Raw genomic sequence first — 18,907 nt, 5'->3', positions numbered from 1 at the left:
ATTTTCAAGATATAGGAGTTCTTTATATATGAAAGTTATAAATCTCTTATCAGATATATGGTTGCCAAATATATTCTCCCATTGTGTAGGTTCCCTTTTTACTTTCTTGACAAACTCCTTTGAGGTGCAGAAGGCTTTAATTTTGAGGAAGTCCCATTTATCTATTTGTTCTTTTACTGCGCGTGCTTTTGGTGTGATGTTCATGAAGCCATTTCCTATTACAAGGTCTTGTAGATGTTTCCCTGCACAGCTTTCCAAGGTCTTTATGGTCTTGGCTCTTATATTTAGGTCTTTGATCCATCTAGAGTTGATCTTTGTATAAGGTGTGACATGGTAATCCTCTTTCATTCTTCTACATATGGATACCCAGTTCTCCAGGCACCATTTGTTGAATAGACCATTCTCTCCCAGTTGAGATGGTTTGGTGGCTTTATTGAATATTATATGGCTATATATATGAGGTTCTATATCAGAACTTTCAATTCGATTCCATTGGTCTGTGTGTCTCTCCTTATGCCAATACCATGCTGTTTTCACTACTGTAGCTTTGTAGTATGTTTTGAAGTCAGATAGTGTGATTCCTCCAATTTCATTTTTCTTTTTCAATATGTCTTTGGTTATTTGGGGCCTCTTTCCTTTCCAAATAAATTTCATAGTTAGTTTTTCTAGTTCCTTAAAGAAGGCTGTGTTGATTTTTATTAGGATTGCATTGAATGTGTAGATCAGTTTTGGTAGGATAGACATCTTAATAATATTCAGTCTTCCTATCCATGAACATGGAATATTCTTCCATTTATTTAGGTCTTCTTTGATTTCCTTGAACAATCTTGTATATTTCTCAGTGTATAAGGTTTTTACATCTTTAGTTAAATTTATTCCTAAATACTTGATTTTTTAATTTACTATTGTGAATGGTATTTGTTTCTTGATTTCCTCCTGATCCTGCTCATTATTGGTGTACAGAAATGCTACTGATTTTTGCACGTTGATCTTATAACCTACAACTTTACTAAATTCATTTCTGAATTCTAGAAGATTTGCCTCCGACCTCTAAGTGTTTTCTATGTATAGGATCATGTCATCTGCAAATAATGTAAGTTTTACTTCTTCCTTTCCAATTTGAATGCCTTTTATATCTGGTTATTTCCTCAGTGCTCGAGCAAGTACTTCTAAGGCAATGTTAAATAGAAGAGGTGGTAGTGGGCATCCTTGTCTTGTTTCTGGTCTTAGAGGGAAGGATTTTTTTATTTCACCATTGTAAACAATGTTGGCTGTGGGTTTTTCATATATACTCTTTCTCATGTTCAAAAAATTTCCTTGGATTCCAATCTTTTGCAGTGTTTTTAAAAAGAAAGGGTGCTGAATTTTGTCAAATGCTTTTTCTGTCTCTATAGATATAATCATGTGATTTTTTCCTTCAATCTGTTTATATGGTGTATTACATTGATTGATTATCTTATGTTGAACCATCCTTGCATACCAGGAATGAATCCCGCTTGGTCATGGTGTATAATTCGTTTAATGTGTTGTTGAATAAGGTTAGCAAGTATTTTGTTGAGGATTTTTGCGCCTAAGTTCATTAGAGAAATTTGTCAGTAATTTTCCTTTCTTCTGGTATTTTTGTTTGGCTTTGGTACTAGAGTAATGTTGGCCTCATAGAATGAGATAGGTAATGTTCCTTCTGTTTCCATTTTCTGGAAATGTTTCATTAGAATTGGTATTAGTTCTTTCTGGAATGTTTTGTAGAATTCACCTGTGAAGCTGTCTGGCCCTGGGTTCTTCTCAGTTGGGAGGTTTTTTTTTTGTTTTTTGTTTTTGTTTTTTCACAGGGGAGAGCGCGAATGCAGTCCCCCACTACCACAAATTATGCAGTCGAGTTTCCCGCATTTGGGGAAATCACAGGGGTCAGCACATCCAGAGTGCCATGGATAAGCCTTGCCCTGGGAAAACCACCTTCGTGATCATGGTATCAGTTGGGAGGTTTTTAATGACTGATTCTATCTCTTGACTTGTGATTGGTTTGTTGAGATCATCAATTTCTTCTTTCATCAATGTAGGCTGCTTATGTGTTTCTAGGAATTTGTCCATTTCCTCTGTATTGTCATTTTTGTTGGAATATAGTTTTTCAAAGTGTCCTCTTACGATAGCCTTTATTTCTGTGGGGTCAGTGGTGGTATCTCCTTTCCCATTTCTTATTTTGTGTATTCGCATCTTCTCTCTTTTTTTCTTTGTTAGTCTCACTTAGGGTTTGTCAATTTTATTGATCTTCTCAAAGAACCAGTTCTTGGTTTTGTTTATCTTTTCAAGTGCTTTCTTTTTTTTTCTTTTTTTTCTGTTTTTTTTCTTTTCAATTTTTTTAAATTTTATTTATTCATTTTTAAAAATAATATTACATTCAACAAATATGAGGTCCCCATTCACCCCCACCACCCCCACCCCACTACTCCCCCCACAGTAACATTCTCCCCCATCATCATGACACATCCATTGCATCTGGTGAGTACATCTCTGGGCATCGCTGCACCCCATGGCCTGTGGTCCACACCATAGCCCACACTCTCCCACGTTCCATCCAGTGGGCCTTGGGAGGGCATACAATGTCTGGAAATTGTCCCTGCAGCACCACTCAGGACAACTCCAAGTCCCAAAAATGCCTCCACATCTCATCTCTTCCTCCCATTCCCCGCACCCAGCAGCCACCATGGCCACTTTTCCACACCAATGCCACATTTTCTCGATTATTAATCACAATTGTTCATGAAGAGAATATCATTAAGTCCACTCTAATTCTTACTGTATTCCCCCTTCCTGTGGACCTTGGTTTGGTTGTGTCCATTCCACATCTATGTCAAGAGGGGGCTTAGATTCCACATGAATACTGGATGAAATCCTCCTGCTTTCAGTTGTAGGCAGTCTAGGCTCCATTGTGTGGTTGTTGACATTCTTCAACTCCATGTTAGCTGAGTGGGGTAAGTCCAATAAATCAGAGTGTAGGAGCTGAAGTCTGTTGAGGCTCAGGGCCTGGCTATCATATTGTCAGTCCAGAGATTCAAATCCCCTAGTTATATCTTAAACCCCAGCACCAACTACAGTTCCAGTAAAGTAGCATGAAAGGCTTGTGAAAAGAGTCCCATCTGAGTCCAGCTCCATCACACAGAAACACCAGCTCCAAAGAAGGGCCTACTGACCTCCGAGTCAGAAACCCAAAATTGCACCTCTCACAAGAATCTCTTCTGTCACTGTCTCACTAAATCGACATCTAGACACCTCCTGCCCTGCAAGTCCCCGAAAAAGCCTCCGGGGTGCCGCTGCACTACAAAGAGTTCAGGGACCTCTGTGGATGGGCTGCCAGCCCCAGGGGGAGGGGTTCTGCCTGGAACTTCTGGACCTCTGTGTCAGAAACCGAAAATTCCACCTCTTGCAAGAATCTCTTCTGTCACTGTGTCACCAAATCGACATCCAGACCTTTCCTGCCCTACAAGCCCCCAAAACAGCCTGCTCAAATTTTGGGAACACCCCACACAACAAATTTCCCAGGGATCACCACAGCCTGGCCACCAGCCCTAGGGGCAGGGGCTCCAGCCAGAACCTCTCACCTCCAAGTCAGAAACCCAAAATTCTACCTCTCACAAGAATTTCCTCCATCACTGTCTCACTGAATCGACTTCCAGACACTTCCCATCCTGCAAACCCCCAAAACAGCCTGCTCAGTGCTTGGGAACTCCTCAGCACAGCAAAGCCTTTAGGAATCACTGCTGCTGGGCTGCCGTGCTCAGGGGGAAAGGTCCTGCCCACAACCCCGACCTCTGTGAAGGAGACCCAGAATTCTACCTCTTACAAGAATCTCCTCTGTCACCATCCCACCAGATTGATGTACAGACACCTCCTGCCCTGCAAACACCCGAAACATCCCGGTCCAGCAGGACTCCAAGCCTACTCAGCTGCTTCTCCAGCTTTGCAGGAGAGATTATGAGGTGTACTCACTCAGATGCCATCTTGCCCCACCTCTCCCAAAATGTGATTTTTGATGTTGCTGTTAATTTCCATCTTTCTTCGTTTGGAGAAGCTGATTTTCTATTTTTCTGTTTAAACTGTTTTTATCCTCATTACTCAGAAAATGTGAAAATCTCATCTTTCAATTTCACTGTGTGCTTCATGCAGTTCTGAATGCTCGTCAACAAAATAATTTCATTGGAAATGTCATAATCCATCATTGCCCCATCTCTGAAAACTGCATTATTGTAGAATCCCTTCTCCCTCTCCCTCTATAAAATTAGTATGAATTACAAGAAAAGACACAATTTAGTAGAAATGTACATGAGTGAAATAGTGAGGAGAGAAAGTTGCTTATGTCCTGGAGAGCAGAACCTTTAAATTTGGTTCCCATCAATGTGCTCTAGTGACACCTGCATGACTGTTAGGGCCGCCAAGTCCTCTGAACATCCTCATGGGACTTCTCCACCTTGAAATCAAAGTACATTTAATTCAGTCATGGAGAATTTCCAGGTCATATTTCCGTGGGGCAAAATTAAACCTACATCTTGGGTTGCACATAAAATAGTGTTACCTGTGGATATTCAGAAATATGATAGCTGAGCTCCTCTCATTTTTCTGTCTGAAAACCCTTTCCCCAGTCACCTACAGGGCTCCAGGTAATGTGTCTATCAAGAGATTTCAGAGCCCCAGGGCAGTAGCTCCAGAGGGGGGAAGATGTAATTAAAAAATAATAATAATAAATAAATATTTAAAAAAAAAAAGCTGTAAGAAGAAATAAAATTAGGATGTATGTGAAAAAAAAAAAAAAAAAAAAGTTAGAGAGAGAAGGAGCAGGCCTGGGAGGCAGAGCTGGACCATTGACCATGAGGTGCAGCAGTGCTCAGAGATGTATTCACCAAATGCAATGAATGTCTCATGATGATGGAGGGGCATGTTGTTATGGTGGGAGGAGTGGGTTGAGGGGGGTGGGGATATATGGGGACCTCATATCTTTTTAATGTAACATTAAAAAAATAAAGATAATAATAATAAAAAAGAGTACTGAAAATTTCATGGAAAGGAAAAGAAACTCATCTTGCCTCATCCAAGCTGTTACCCCGAGCAGAGGCTCTCATTCCTCTCAGGGTTTCTGTCCCTGAGACTCAGAGCAGGCTGGTCAGACTTAACTTTCAGAGTTCTAGAATGGGAGGTGAGAAGTGAGGGGTCTGCAGAGAGACTCTGAAGAACAGCTTCCATTCCTTGTGTAGAGAACGGCCCTCTCATCCTCTCTCATTCTCTGTTTTCAATATGCAAAGAGTGAGCTTCTCTGTATTGCTGAAGGGAGGCTGGAGGGCCCTGGAAGTCGACACCTGTCTGCCTGGACTGTGGGCTTTTATTAGTTTGGAATGACCTCTGTTAGGGCTCTAGGAGAGCCCATTTGCCCTCCTACATTTGCAGACACAGGCAGTGCTGTGTGATCCTAGTATTTCTCTCCCCTGTTTCCCTTTAGTCTTTCTCCTCTTAAGCTAGGGGTTCTTAACCTTTTATGTTCCCATGGACCCCTCAGCCAGGTGGACAAAAGCCAGGGACCTCTTACAATGTCCACACTAAACTGTGTATTATTTAATATATATATATATATCACACCCACATCGACATGTCCCCACAAGAATAATACTTTTTTAAATTTAAATTCAAGCTCATGAACCCCTTGTTAAGAACCCCTGCCTTAAGCTGTCCATGGGACTAAGTGGGGGGTCCAGTTTCCTGGGACTGATGCTCTCTGGGACCTGGCTGAGGGGAAGTTGCCAGTCACTGACCTGCTTTACTGGGTTTCAGATTTGGTGGTGTCTTTTTTCATCTGTCATGTGAGTGTATTTCAAAATGTCACATCATTCTGCTCTGCTGGTTATTAAGGCTGCCCCATTGTGTGGGAGGCCCTCCACCACCAATGCTGAGACAGAGCCACCTCCTCCACCCTGGGGGCCTCTCAGACCTCCCCCACCACCTCCCCCTCTGCCTTTGGTAAGAGGATTTGAACAATATGAATTCTTTGTGTGCAAGTGTGGCAGCTGCTACTCGGGTTTTCCAATGTAGGGGTCAATCTGGCTGATAACATTGTAACTCTCCTCAAGTGTTTTAGGACACATGATGGCAGTTTCCTCACAATACTGCAGGTGTTCATGACAACAAGAAACAAGGTTGATTATAGAAATATCCATTCTGCAGCTGTGTATGGCGACTTGGCCTTGTTCCCAGTTCTAGGGATAAGACACACCCCTAAATTTAAGAGCCTAAGGTGACCCTCAGAAGAGAGACACTGCCAAGGCCATGCACAGAGCATGTGATCACCTTCAGTGGAAGCACCAGTTGAAGGCCCTGGAGTGCAAAAGAGGGAGATGTAATTGCACTGGAAATAACAGGGTATTGAAGGGAAGGAAGAGTTGAACAGGTGAATGGATGTTTCTTTAATTCAAGCAATTGAACCTGGAAGGTGATCCCTGTCAGGGAAGCTGCTTGAGCAAGAAGCTTAGAGGCAAACATGAAGACCAGTTAGAGCTGCTGTTTGGATGTTCAAATAGCAAGATTCAAAACCAGAAATTTCTTGATGAAAATTTCATTGTTGCTCTAAAGGCTTTAGTTCATAATCTGAAATAAATATTTTTATTTCCCTTGGGATTCTGAAGGTTTTGGATCAGTGTGAAAGAATTCCCTATTGGTTTAGGAAAATTAATTTGGTTCTGACAGGATATTTTGTCTGCCTGGGTTTCTTATGCCCCAGTGAAGCCAAAAGTGAAGGCAGGACCTGGCTGAAATGAGAGGCTGCCTTGGCCTCCAGAATGAGTGAGACTCTGTGGGTCTTTCAGGGCCTTCATGGACTGCCCCAGCTGGACCTCCATCACCACGTCCCCTACAGCCTCTAGGCAGCCCTGACTCTGGGCTTCATGCCCACAAACATGTCACGCAGGAGCCTATTCATTGCCCGTGTTCCTAGGTCTCAGCTCCTAACACCACATTTTTCTGGAGGCTACCAAGAACCTCAATTGTGTTATATACAAGACAGGGGTAATATTGGTTTTATAAGCTCTATTTGGGGATGAAGAGATAAAGTACATGAAGAATGAATCTTGCAAAACATCTGCTCTATGTTGGATGTTCACCTTACTCAGAGTTCAAATGAAATGATTTGCACTCTGACACTCACAATGTTTCATCAATTACAGAAATTAAACAAAGGCTGAGAGCTTTTGGGCCTAGAGATTTCAAATCTGGTTTCAAACATTAAGGTGCTGACTTCCTATTATATTAACATTCAGCTTCTACCAGGTAAAGAAATAATTGTGAGAATGTGCACACAGTTAAATTCAGAGCTCTCTAGCTGAGATCAGAAGTCAATTTGTTTCACCACATATAGACACACAGCTGTAGAACACACTGAAATATAAATCAGGGTCCAGAGAAATGTGGTAAAGACAAAATGTATATGGGGAAAAATAAGATCAAATTGATATAAATCAAGACCCTTTTGCCTTACAGGACAATTATATTGATATTTGAAGTGGCCTCTCAAAGCAGTCAGCAGGCTGCCACCATAATAGTTTGAAAAAGAGTCAGATCTGTGATACAGTCTGAAGGTCTTCCCTGTGCCATCCAGTTTCCTCTTCCTTTCAACTTTCCTAGATGTTTACCCTAATAAACTTCTTTTACTTATTTATGTTGTTTGACTCATGGTTATTTATTTTACATTTTGGTTTTAAATTTTACTATATTATTTCAATTTTTTACTCACATCCCTCCCACTTTGGCCATTGGGAGCTCTTTGGTTCACTTCCATGTTGCACTTACCTAATATCCTCACAGGGCTTATTTTTGGGTTAGCACCATCTTTCTTTCTTTCTTGAACTCTAAGATATGCAGGGTCACTTTATATATTTCCTTCATCAGTCCTAGGATCAGCCGTTTCTCCAAGGATCCCTGGATCCTTTCACTGGATGAAGATATTAAAAACCTAGATCAGGAGGCTAAGTGTGCTCTTTGCTACACAGGTAACCTTGTTTCTCTCACCTCTTAAGAGATGGCATAAGGAAATGAATACTAAATTGTGTATATGCAAATAAAAATGATTTCATGAAACCATCTGGATGTACATTATGCTAAACAAAGTTCATCATTATGGGTGTACATTATGCTAAGCATGTGTTCAACTCTAATCCATTATTATATGGATCTTCTACCTTCTCCAATTTTGCTTTTCTGTAACCTTCTACTCCAGCAGCAAGAAACTTGGCTCCACTCACTGCCATCTATTTAAGGTCCAACTCAGGTGTTTGATTGTGTGAGTATAATGATTTAGAGTTAATTAACCAAGGCCCTGTGGGAAGTAATAGTATCAACTAGAATTCAATGCTTTAGTACAGGTCCTTTTAAATTTACAGATTTCACTCACTGATCTCATCACCTGCAGAGTCACTTTTAGAGATTTGTTACAGACTTAGATGTTATTGTCATGACCTACCTTCCATCCTGGGATCCCCAGTTCCCAAAAGTATTTTTTTTTTATTTTACATACATTAAGATTCACAGTGTGTGCCATGAAATTCTATGGCTTTTGAAAATGCTTAATGACAATTATTTACCATTAAAGTATCCTACAGCCACCATGGCCACTTTCTCCACATTAATGTCACACTTTCTTTGATTACTAATCACAATAGTTCATGAATAGAATATCAGTAAGTCCAATCTTATCCATACTCTATTGTAGGGAGCGGGAGGAAGAGATGTGATGTGGGGGCATTTTGGGGACCTGGAATAGCCCTGGGTGGTGTTGCAGGACACAGTATGTCCTCCCATGGCCCACTGGGTGGAGTGTGGGATAGTGTGGGCTATGATGTGGACCATTGACCATGAGGTGCAGCGGTGCTCAGAGATGTATTCACCAAATGCAATGAATGTCTCATGATGATGGAGAGATTGTTGTTATGGGGGAGGAGTAGGGTGAGGGGGGTGGGGAGTATATGGAAACCTCATTTTTTTTAATGTAACATTAAAAAATAAAGATAATATAAAAAAATAAAGTATCTTACAGATGCTTTGCCTATTCAACCTGTCATCTCCACCCCAAACCTCTGCCAACCAATGATATGTTTACCATTTCTTTGGTTTTCCTTTTCTGTAATGTCATATAAAGGGGATCATACTGTATGTGGCCTTAAATAACTATCACATTTTAAAGTAATAATATGGATCTCTTGTAAAACACAGATAGAAGGCTTACACTAAAAACAGGAGGGCCCTATTCCCACCTCTCAACCCCTAATTTGAGTTTACCATGTTCAAGTCTTTCACATATTTTTCTGCTATTTGTATCCATATTTCCAAATATATTCTTTTGTGATGTTACTGCTATTTAGAGTTTAAATAATTTCTCATAATGTGAAAGAAGGGGAACGGGCTCTTTTCCTCCATGTCCCTCTCACCATATGCTTTCTCTCACACATTCTTCTAAAGGGGTGATCACCATATTTGATGAAATAATCACTAGCTAAGTTAGTAGGCTTATATGAAGATTCTTGTTTCAGTCAAGGTCCTCCACAGACCATATATACACACACACATATGAAAGTGAATGTATATATACACATGTATACATATATCTATGTGTATATGTATGGATAGATATGCATATTTGTGTGTGGCATGTATGTTATGGGATTTATTGTAAGGTATCGGCTCCTATGGATGTGGGAGCTGGCCTTGGGCTGGCAGCCTGGAAAATCATCAGGAGCTGAATTTGCTGTCTTGAGGCAGAATTTGTTTTTCCCTAGGAAATCTCACTTTTATTGAGGCATTTGCCCAATTGAAGGAGGTCCACCTACACTATAGAAAATATTCTACCTTAGGTACAGTCAACTAATTGTAGATGTTAATCATTCCTACAAAATACTTTATTATAACCTGGTCCTGGGGCCACACTTCAAGGTTTGAAAACCTGAGAACAGAATCCTTCAAAACAGATGTAAGAAAAGCCATTCAAAAATTACTGATTTTCAGTTTCCCAATTTGCACAATCTATGGAAGTAACTGCTCTTCAGCTGCTCCTTCTGGATCTTAAGCCAAGCACTTTCCTTTTGTGCCTGCTGATCTTCAACTTCACTTTCATAACACTGACATGAGCTTCCTGAAGGGAAATTTAACTCTAAAGCCAAACAATCTCATTGTTAAATTAGTTCCCAAGAACAAAAAGAGTTACATTATTCCAAGGAGACATCATGTAATTTTAAAATTACAAGACATGAAATATTTGTTCCTCAATAAAGCTAAAGTGTACTACAAAAACCCTGCATCAAGTTCAGGCAGCTGTAGCTTGGCCACTTCTGATGCATTTACTGAAATAACTTGAGTTTTCTACAGAGTTTTATTTTCCAATATCTGTATGTAGGATAGAAAGAAAACCTGTATTAGGATTCCTAAAGAAATGCTGGGTGAAACACTAAAAAGAAGAAATGTAACAACATATTCCACAGCTAAGCTCTATATTCCAATGTAAAATTAATACAGGTTGGAGTTGAAGAAAACAAAGGAGGAACAAAAAATACCTGATGGCATAAATATTTATCAGCATCCACAACTTTCTTCTTTATGAAAGAATGGGACAGATGAGAGGATGACAAGGGAGGTGGCAAATCTTTCAGGTTGAACAGCTCAAATAAATGACTTTTCTGAATGGCAGAAAAAAACTCACCACCTTCAACATTCTCTATCATCCCTTAAGTGGTAGTGATTGTTGCTGATTGAAGATACATTTTCTCAGTTTTTTGATGTACCTTGACAGATACTTCAGAATCATGGGCTCATTACACAGGATTATAAAAAGTATTTACTTCTTAGGCTCTTCAATACAAAAAGCTGTTGCTGTATTAATTCTTCTTGAAATTCCATATCAATGTTCAGAAGGAGGTTCAGCTTCCAGACACCAACTCCACTCTTAGTGGTGAACAGTGTGGGGGCACGGAGGGCTCAATTCTCCCACAGACAGAGAGGCTAACAAGGGAAACTATCTTAGCACTTAGTGGCAAACTTTTACCAAGACCTGATTCCTGACATTCTGATCTCTGTCAGATTGTACCATGGCTCATGCAGTTTTTTTTTTTTTTACATACTGCATATTTCAACCTATATGAAATTCTAGAAAATAGAAATTATTTTGTATTTATAATGCATATATTGTTGTGTGCATATTTATTTTTTATTAGTGAAGTTGTGGGTTTACAGAACAATCATGCATAAAATACCGGATTTCCACACATCACCTTATCACCATCAACTTGCTTTGGTTTAGATCATTTGTTACTATTGATGATAGCACATTTTTATAAGTACGCTATTAAAGTCCAATATTTAACTTAGAGTTCACTGTTAATGTGGTGTAGTTCCAGCACTTTTTAAAAAATGTATTCTGTTTCCATATAGTTAATCTGACACCACCCATTTTTTAAAGATTTATTTTTATTTATTGATTTCTCCCCACTGCCTCATTGTTTTGCACTTGCTGTGTCTGTTCATCTTCCTTGTTTCTTTAGGAGGCACCAGGAAGTGAACCTGGGACTTTCAATGTGGGAGGGAGGTGCTTAATCACTTGAGTCACCTCCATTCACCTTCCCCTTTTAATCATATTCAGATATATAGTTCACTGTTATTAATTGCATTCACAATGCTTACTACCATGACTACTGTCCAGTACCAAAACATTTCCATCTTTCCAAATAGGATTGCTGTGCATTTGAAGTCTCAACTTCCTATTCCCACCCCATCCCCTGATAATCTATATTTTAAATTCTAATTCTATGAATTTGCTTATTCTAATTACAAGTCAGTGAGATTAAAAAATACCTGTCATTTTGTGTCTGCCTTATTTCACTCAACTTGGTGTCTTCAAGATTCATCCATGTTGTTGCATGCATCAGGGCTTCATTCCTTTTAACAGCTAAATAATATTCCTTTGTATGTCTATACCACATTTTATTGATCCATTCATCAGTTGATGGTCACTGGATTGCTGCCAACTTTTGGAAATTGTGAATAATGCCCCTAAGAACTTTGGTTTGCAAATATTTTGAGTTCCTGTTTTCTATTCTTTGGGGTATATGCCTAGCAGTGGGATTGCCAAATAATATGGTAATTCTATACTTAGCTTTCTGAGGAACTGCCAAGCTGTCTTTCACAGTGGCTGCACTATTTTACATTGCCACCAGCAATGAATGACTGTTCCCAGTTCTATGATTCCTCACCAACATGTCATTTTCCTTTTTTTTTTTAATACCAGCCATTTTAATAGGTGTGAAATGGTATCTCATTGTGTTTTTTAAACAAATAAATTTTATTGATATATATTAATAAAGCATACAATTCATCCAAAGTGTACAATCAATGGTATTTGGTATAATCACATAGTTGTGTATTTATCACTTCATTCATTTTTAGAGCATTTTCATTTTTTCAAAATAATAATAAACACCAGATGAACAAATAAGAAAATTCTTCACTTCTCAATTTCTCTATGCTTCCCCTGCTGTATAGAGCTATTTCTGACTATTGCATATATATTAATTTATTAAGCACTTTCACTGAAATATATTCACATACCATCTGATCTAGCCAAAGTGTAGTCAATGACTTTTTGTATAATCACAATGTTGTGCATTTCATTCATCATCACAAAAAAAAATTTAGAACAATTTCATTATTTCAAAAATAAAACTCCTCACCCCTTAGCAGTCCTTCCCCAGCCCTACATATCCACCAATCTAATTTCATCCTTATAAATTGATTTATATTTATATTATATATAAATGTAATAATAGAATATGTGGTATTTTGTGCATGGATTATTTTACTTGTATAATTTTTTGGTCTGATGTTAACATCTTGTAGTATTAACATACATTTGTACAGTTTCAAAGAAAAGTTGTCTAATATGTGCAATTTTATCCAAATTCATATTTCACATGTGGTTTTAGTATCCTATACAGTCCCATGTTCTTAATACATTTCTTAGCTTTCTATTGACAATATACATGACCTTAGACATTCCCTTCAAACCTCTTTTGTACCCACAAAATAGTACAGCTAGTAACAAACATTATGTTGGGCTTTCACCTTTTCTGTTCATTTCCAAAGATTAACACACAGCCTTTTTACAAATTCTGCACAAGTTAACCCTCAGCTTTCCATTCTCTAGACTCATTCTATTTTCTGGTGATCCATTATCAAGTTATTAACACCATGAGATTATACAATATATGTTTTCATAGTAGTACATTCATACAGTATTTGTTCTTTTGTGTCTGGCTTGCTTCACTTAATACAGTCCTCCAGGTTCATCCATGTTGTCGTATGCTTTATGAATTCATTTGTTCTTACAGTTGAAAAATTCCAGTGTTTAAATACATCACAATTTGTTTATCCATTCATCACTTGATGGTCACCTAGGGTGTTTCCATCTTTTGACAATCATGAATAATGCCACTATGAACATCAGTGTGCAGATGTCTGTTTGTGTCACTGCTCTCAGTTCATCTGGGTATATACCCAGTTGTGGTGTTGCCAGGTCAGGTGACAAATCTCTATTCAGCTTCCTCAGGAACTGCCAAACAGTCCTCTATGGTGCCTGTATCATTTTACATTCTCATCAACAGTGAATAAGTGTTCCTATCTCTCCATATCCTCTCCAACATATGTAGTTCTCTTTTTTTTACTGGTGAAAATTTTTACTCAGTATGTGAAAAGGACATATTAAGATTCAATAATATATTAAGAAAGCAGGGAAGTGACCTTGGCCTAGTGAATAGAGTGTCTGTCTACAACATGGGAGGCCCATGGTTCAAACCCTGGGCCTCCTTGACCCATGTGGAGCTGGCCCACATGCAGTGCTGATGTGTGCAAGGAGTGCTGTGCCATTCAGGGGTGTCCCTGCATAGGGGAGCCCCATGCACAAGGAGTGTACACTGTAAGGAGAGCCACCCAGCATGAGAGAAAGTTCAGCCTGCCCAGGAATGGCACTGCACACATGGAGAGATGACACAACAGAAAGAAACACAGATTCCCATGCCACTGACAACAACAGAAGCAGACAAAGAAGAGCATGCAGCAAATGGACACAGAGAACAGACAACTGGGGGTGGAGAAAGAAATAAATAAAAGATAAATCTTAAAAAAAAAAGAAAGCATACCATTAGTAACACCTATGGAGATGATCACTAAGAATGTTTTACATGCTCTATAATATTGTTGGTGTTTTGTTTTTTAATGCTTATGATTTTTATGACTTTTTCCTCTACTTTTTAAAAACGTTACATTAAAAAAACATAAGAGGTCCCCATATACCACACACGTCCCCTCACCCCATCAACAACCTCTTTCATCATCATGTCTAATGGGACAGTCATTGCATTTGGTGAATACATTTTGGAGCACTGTTGCACCACATAGATAATGGTTTACATTGTAGTTTACACTCTCCCTCAGTCCACTCAGTGGGCCATGGCAAGACATACAATGTCCGGCATCTCAGCAGGGTCCCAGAGACAGCCAAAGTAGATAGAACCCCATGTACTGGTTCTCCTGAGGGCTACAGAGACCCACAGGTTCTATGGTCATGGCAGATGGATCTGGAGTTCAGTGCCATGTCAGTTGACCCTACTTTCAAGTTTTTGTTTCTGAGTGTGATGGAGTTGGACTCAGATGTGACCTTTCTACATATGCCTCTTCTGTCATTTTTACTGGACCTGTAGTTGATGCTGGGGTTGATGTATACTCAGGAGATCTGAATCTCTGCCCTGTCCATGTGACAGCCAGGGTCTGAGCCTCAGCAGACTTGCAACTCCTACCCTCTGGCTTATTGGACTTACCCTGCCAGCTAACAGCATTGTGAAGAAGGTCAACTACCACACCATGAAGCCAAGAGTGCCTACAACTGCAAGCAGGAGAATTGCATCCATCATTCATGTGGAGTCTAAGCCACCTCTTGATATAGAGGGGGACTGAACATAACCATCCCAGGGTCCACAGTATGGAGGAATAGAATGTGGATTAGAGTGGACTTACTGATATTCTACTGTGGAACTACTATGATTAGTAATGGAAGAAATTGTAGCATTGATTGGAGAAAGTGGCCATGGTAGCCTCTGAGGGTAGGGAGAAGGAAGAAGAGATATGATGTGGGGGCATTTTCAGGACTTGAAGTTGTCCTGGGTGGTACTGCAGGGACAGATGATGGACACTGTATGTCTCTGTCTTTTTTAAATTTTATTTCTCTCTCCTTCTCCCCCCAGCCTGGCTGTCTGTTCTCTGTGCCTATTTGCTGCTGTCTTCTTCTTTGTCTGCATCTGTTGTTGTCAGCAGCATGAGAACCTGTGTTTCTTTCTGTTGCATCATCTTGTTGTGTCAGATCTCCATGTGTGCGACACCATTCCCAGGCAGGCTGCACTTTCTTTTGCACTGGGCAGCTCTCCTTATGGGGTGTACTCCTTGCATGGCACTCCTTGCACACATCAGCACTGCACATGGGTCAGCTCCACACGGGTCAAGGAGGCCCGGGGTTTGAACTGCAGACCTTCCATGTGGTAGACGGACACCCTAACCACTGGGCCAAGTCTGCCGCCTGTCTCTGACTTTTTAATAGTGACTCATCTAACAGGTGTGTAATGATATCTTATTGTAGCCTTGGTTTGCATTTCCCTACTTGCTAGTGACAAATGTCTAGTCAAGTCTTTTGCCTAATTTTTAATTGGCTTATCTTTTTATTGTTGAGCAGAAGCATCTCTTTATATATCCTGGATATTAAATCCTTATGTGTCTGTTAGGTCTAGCTCATTTTTTATGTTGTTCAAACTCTCTGTTTCCTTGTTGATTTTCTGACTAGTTGCACTATCTAATGATGTAAGGAGAGTGTGGAAGTCTCCAATTAAAATTGTAGAAGGTGTTATTTCTCCATTCAGTTCTGCCAGAGTTTGCTTCCTGTGTTTTTGGGCACCCCGGTTAGGTGCATAGATATTTATGATTTCTTTCTGGTAGAGTGTCCCTTTATTAATACATAATGGTATTCTGTGACTCTTATAACTTTTTACATTTAAAGTCTTTTTTGTCCAGTATTGGTATTGCTAACCCCACTCTTTTTTGGTTACTATTTGCATGGAGCATCTTTTTCCAAACTTTCACTTTCAGCCAGTTTGTATCCCTGCTTCTAAGGTGAATCTCTTGTAGGCTGCATAAGAATGGCTCATGCTTTTTAATCCATTCTGTCATCCTCTATCTTTTGATTGTTAGTTTAATCCATTCCCATTCTGTGATGTTTCTGTAAATGCATTATTTCTTTCCACCATTTCATTCTTTTGTTTCATGTCATATATTATTTTTATCTGTCTTTTTACTCTTTTGGTTATCCTTTCTACTATTCTTTCTTCTATACTCTCCTCCAAGCCTCTCTGTCCCGTCTTTTTCTTTCAAGTTCTAAGGTTTCCTTTAATATTTCCTGCAAAGGTGGGTTCTTTTTCATGAACTCCCTTAGCTTCTGTTTGTTTGTGCATATTTTAAACACACTTTTATATTTGAAGAACTATTTTGTTGGATAAAGAATTCTCAGCTGGCAGTTTTTTCTGTTTCAGTATCCTAATTGCATCATACCACTGTCTTCTTGCCTCCATAGTTTCTGATGAGAAATCCACACTAAGTCTTACAAGATGTCCCTTGTATCTATAATGCTTTTCTTCTCCCTTGCTGCTCTCAGAATTTCCTCTTTATCTTTGATGTTTGACATTCTGAGTAGCATATGTTTTGGATTAGGTCTATTCAGATTTATTCTGATTGGGATAAACTCTGTGCTTCTTGCACATGTAAGTTCATTTCTTTCATGAGAGTTGGGAAATTTTCAGCTACTATTTCCTCACATACTCTTTCTGTGCCTTTTCTTTTCTATTCTTATTCCAGAACTACCAAGACACATATGTTGTTGTCTTTCATGTTATCATTCAACTCTCTGAGCACTTGCTCAATTTTTTTCTGTTTTTTTTTCTCTTCAACTTCAGCTGTTCTTTCTTCTGTAACAATTAGTTTTCATTATATCACTTCAAGTCTGCTGTTGTATGCCTCTAGTGTGTTTTTTATCTCACTTACCATATCTTTAATTTCCATGAGCTCTGTTATTTTTTTTCTTCAGGATTTTAAGTTCTTCTTTTCCTCACTAAGTTTCTTCTTGATGTCCTTTATTTCTTTAGCCATATTGCCTTTTAACTCATGCATCTAATTTTGGAAATGTGTGTGCATCTCATTAATTAGTTGTCTCAAATCCTGCATCTCTACTGGAGCTTTGAAATATTCCTTTTCTTGAGCCAGGTCTTCCATTTTCTCAGATGGCTTGTATTTTTTGCTGATAAGCATCCGATTGGGGTAGTAAGTTTAATCAGATGCTCGATTTCTAAGTTCAGAGAGTTTTAGTGGTGGGAGGGTGTTACTGCTGTTCTTTGATTCTTGGTTGAACTTGTTCTGAGTTTTTAGGATTGTTGCTATTATTTGCTTAAATCTGGGCCCTGTAGTCAGTAATGGGTTGAAGACCTGTTTTCCAGGGCCTTGGGGAGGGAGGCTGTAAAGGATGGAAAAAGTCTCTCTTATTTACTTTTGATTTCCTCATGTACACTTTCTTGGTCTGCCAGAAGATGGTAGTCTTTGGCAGCCCTCTCCATTCAATGCCTGATTGGAGTGTGTTGGCTGTAACTACTGACTGGGTCAATGTGATAGAGGATACTGCCTGGAGTCTAAGATCCTCATAATTCAAACTCCATAACATCAAAACCATATGGGCCAGTTATGCTAAGAGCTGTAGAAGAGGCTTTAGTTTAACACTATTTAACCCCAAAAGCATCTCTCACAATATTTCTGAGGAATCCAAGTACACAGATTATGTTCTTTGATCATAATGTACTTGTACTAGAAATCAATAATAAAACCCTAACCTGATATTCCCTCATTCCAAAAATGAAAACTGCTTTTCTAAGTAAGCAAGAGTAAAAGAAATCACAAAGAAAAAGAGAATATATTTAGACTGAATAATAAAACAGGATAAAAATTGTCTCCTTCTGACCAGGGAATCCTGCTTTGGGTGGGAAAGATGTTATAGTCTCAAAATCATCCCCTGTTTATCTAGAGGTAGAAATGTCTGTGGATATGCTCCCTCATTATGGTGCCCACTACTGATAACTGTGGGCTTGAAACTATGAACACAAAGAGAAAAAGTCATTTGAGCTGACTCATGCTTGACCTCCCTCTGATCTCCAAGTCACTGTGACTTTTTTACAGAGAAAGTGAACCAGCACCTGAGGAAATTACTGGACAATACCCAGACAGTTTGGCTTCACCAGTGGATGGGTGGGAGGGGAGCAGCAGGTAGGCAGGATCCCGGGGGACCCAGGGCCTTGGCAGACCCCACTGCCCACCGTCCTTCTGGACCCCTGTCCTCAACTGAGTCCCCGCGTGTGTTTATCTACATGCTTGAACATCCGTGTTTCCCTCATTCAGATTCCGGCAGCTTAAAGGTTACTGTTTAAGTCACGTTTTAGTATTAAGTAAATTTATTCTAAACAGGAAACTTGGCATCACTGCTGTACATTGCAATAATCCATTATCCCTTGTTACAGATATAAAGAAATGATGAAACCAAGCACAGGATTGCTTTGAAAAGCATCTTGTGAGCATCTTGTGAAATGAGGATTCATGGCACTGTTCCAGTGATAGAAAACCCTTTCAGGTCTGTCTGCAGCCTGCTGTGAAACAAAGAACTGCTCAGAGTGTGAGCCTCTCTGTCCTCTGCCCATTCCTGGAAACCATGTCAGAACTTCAGGTGAGCTGGCCCCCACATGCCAGAGGCTCCACCCTGCTG

General features: G+C 39.5%; 1 non-coding gene across 1 annotated transcript; it reads right to left on the bottom strand.

Moving 5' to 3' along the window:
* Positions 1–1,826: 1,826 nt before the first annotated feature.
* Positions 1,827–1,988, bottom strand: LOC131276031 (U1 spliceosomal RNA). The gene has a single exon (XR_009183518.1). It is a non-coding gene; the product is annotated as a U1 spliceosomal RNA (small nuclear RNA).
* Between the last annotated feature and the right edge of the window lie 16,919 nt (positions 1,989–18,907).

Source organism: Dasypus novemcinctus, chromosome 25 (genome assembly GCF_030445035.2).
Source record: "Dasypus novemcinctus isolate mDasNov1 chromosome 25, mDasNov1.1.hap2, whole genome shotgun sequence".
NCBI lineage: Eukaryota > Metazoa > Chordata > Mammalia > Cingulata > Dasypodidae > Dasypus > Dasypus novemcinctus.
Note: the sequence above shows the minus strand (reverse complement) of the source record. Positions and strands in the feature narration are given on the sequence as shown.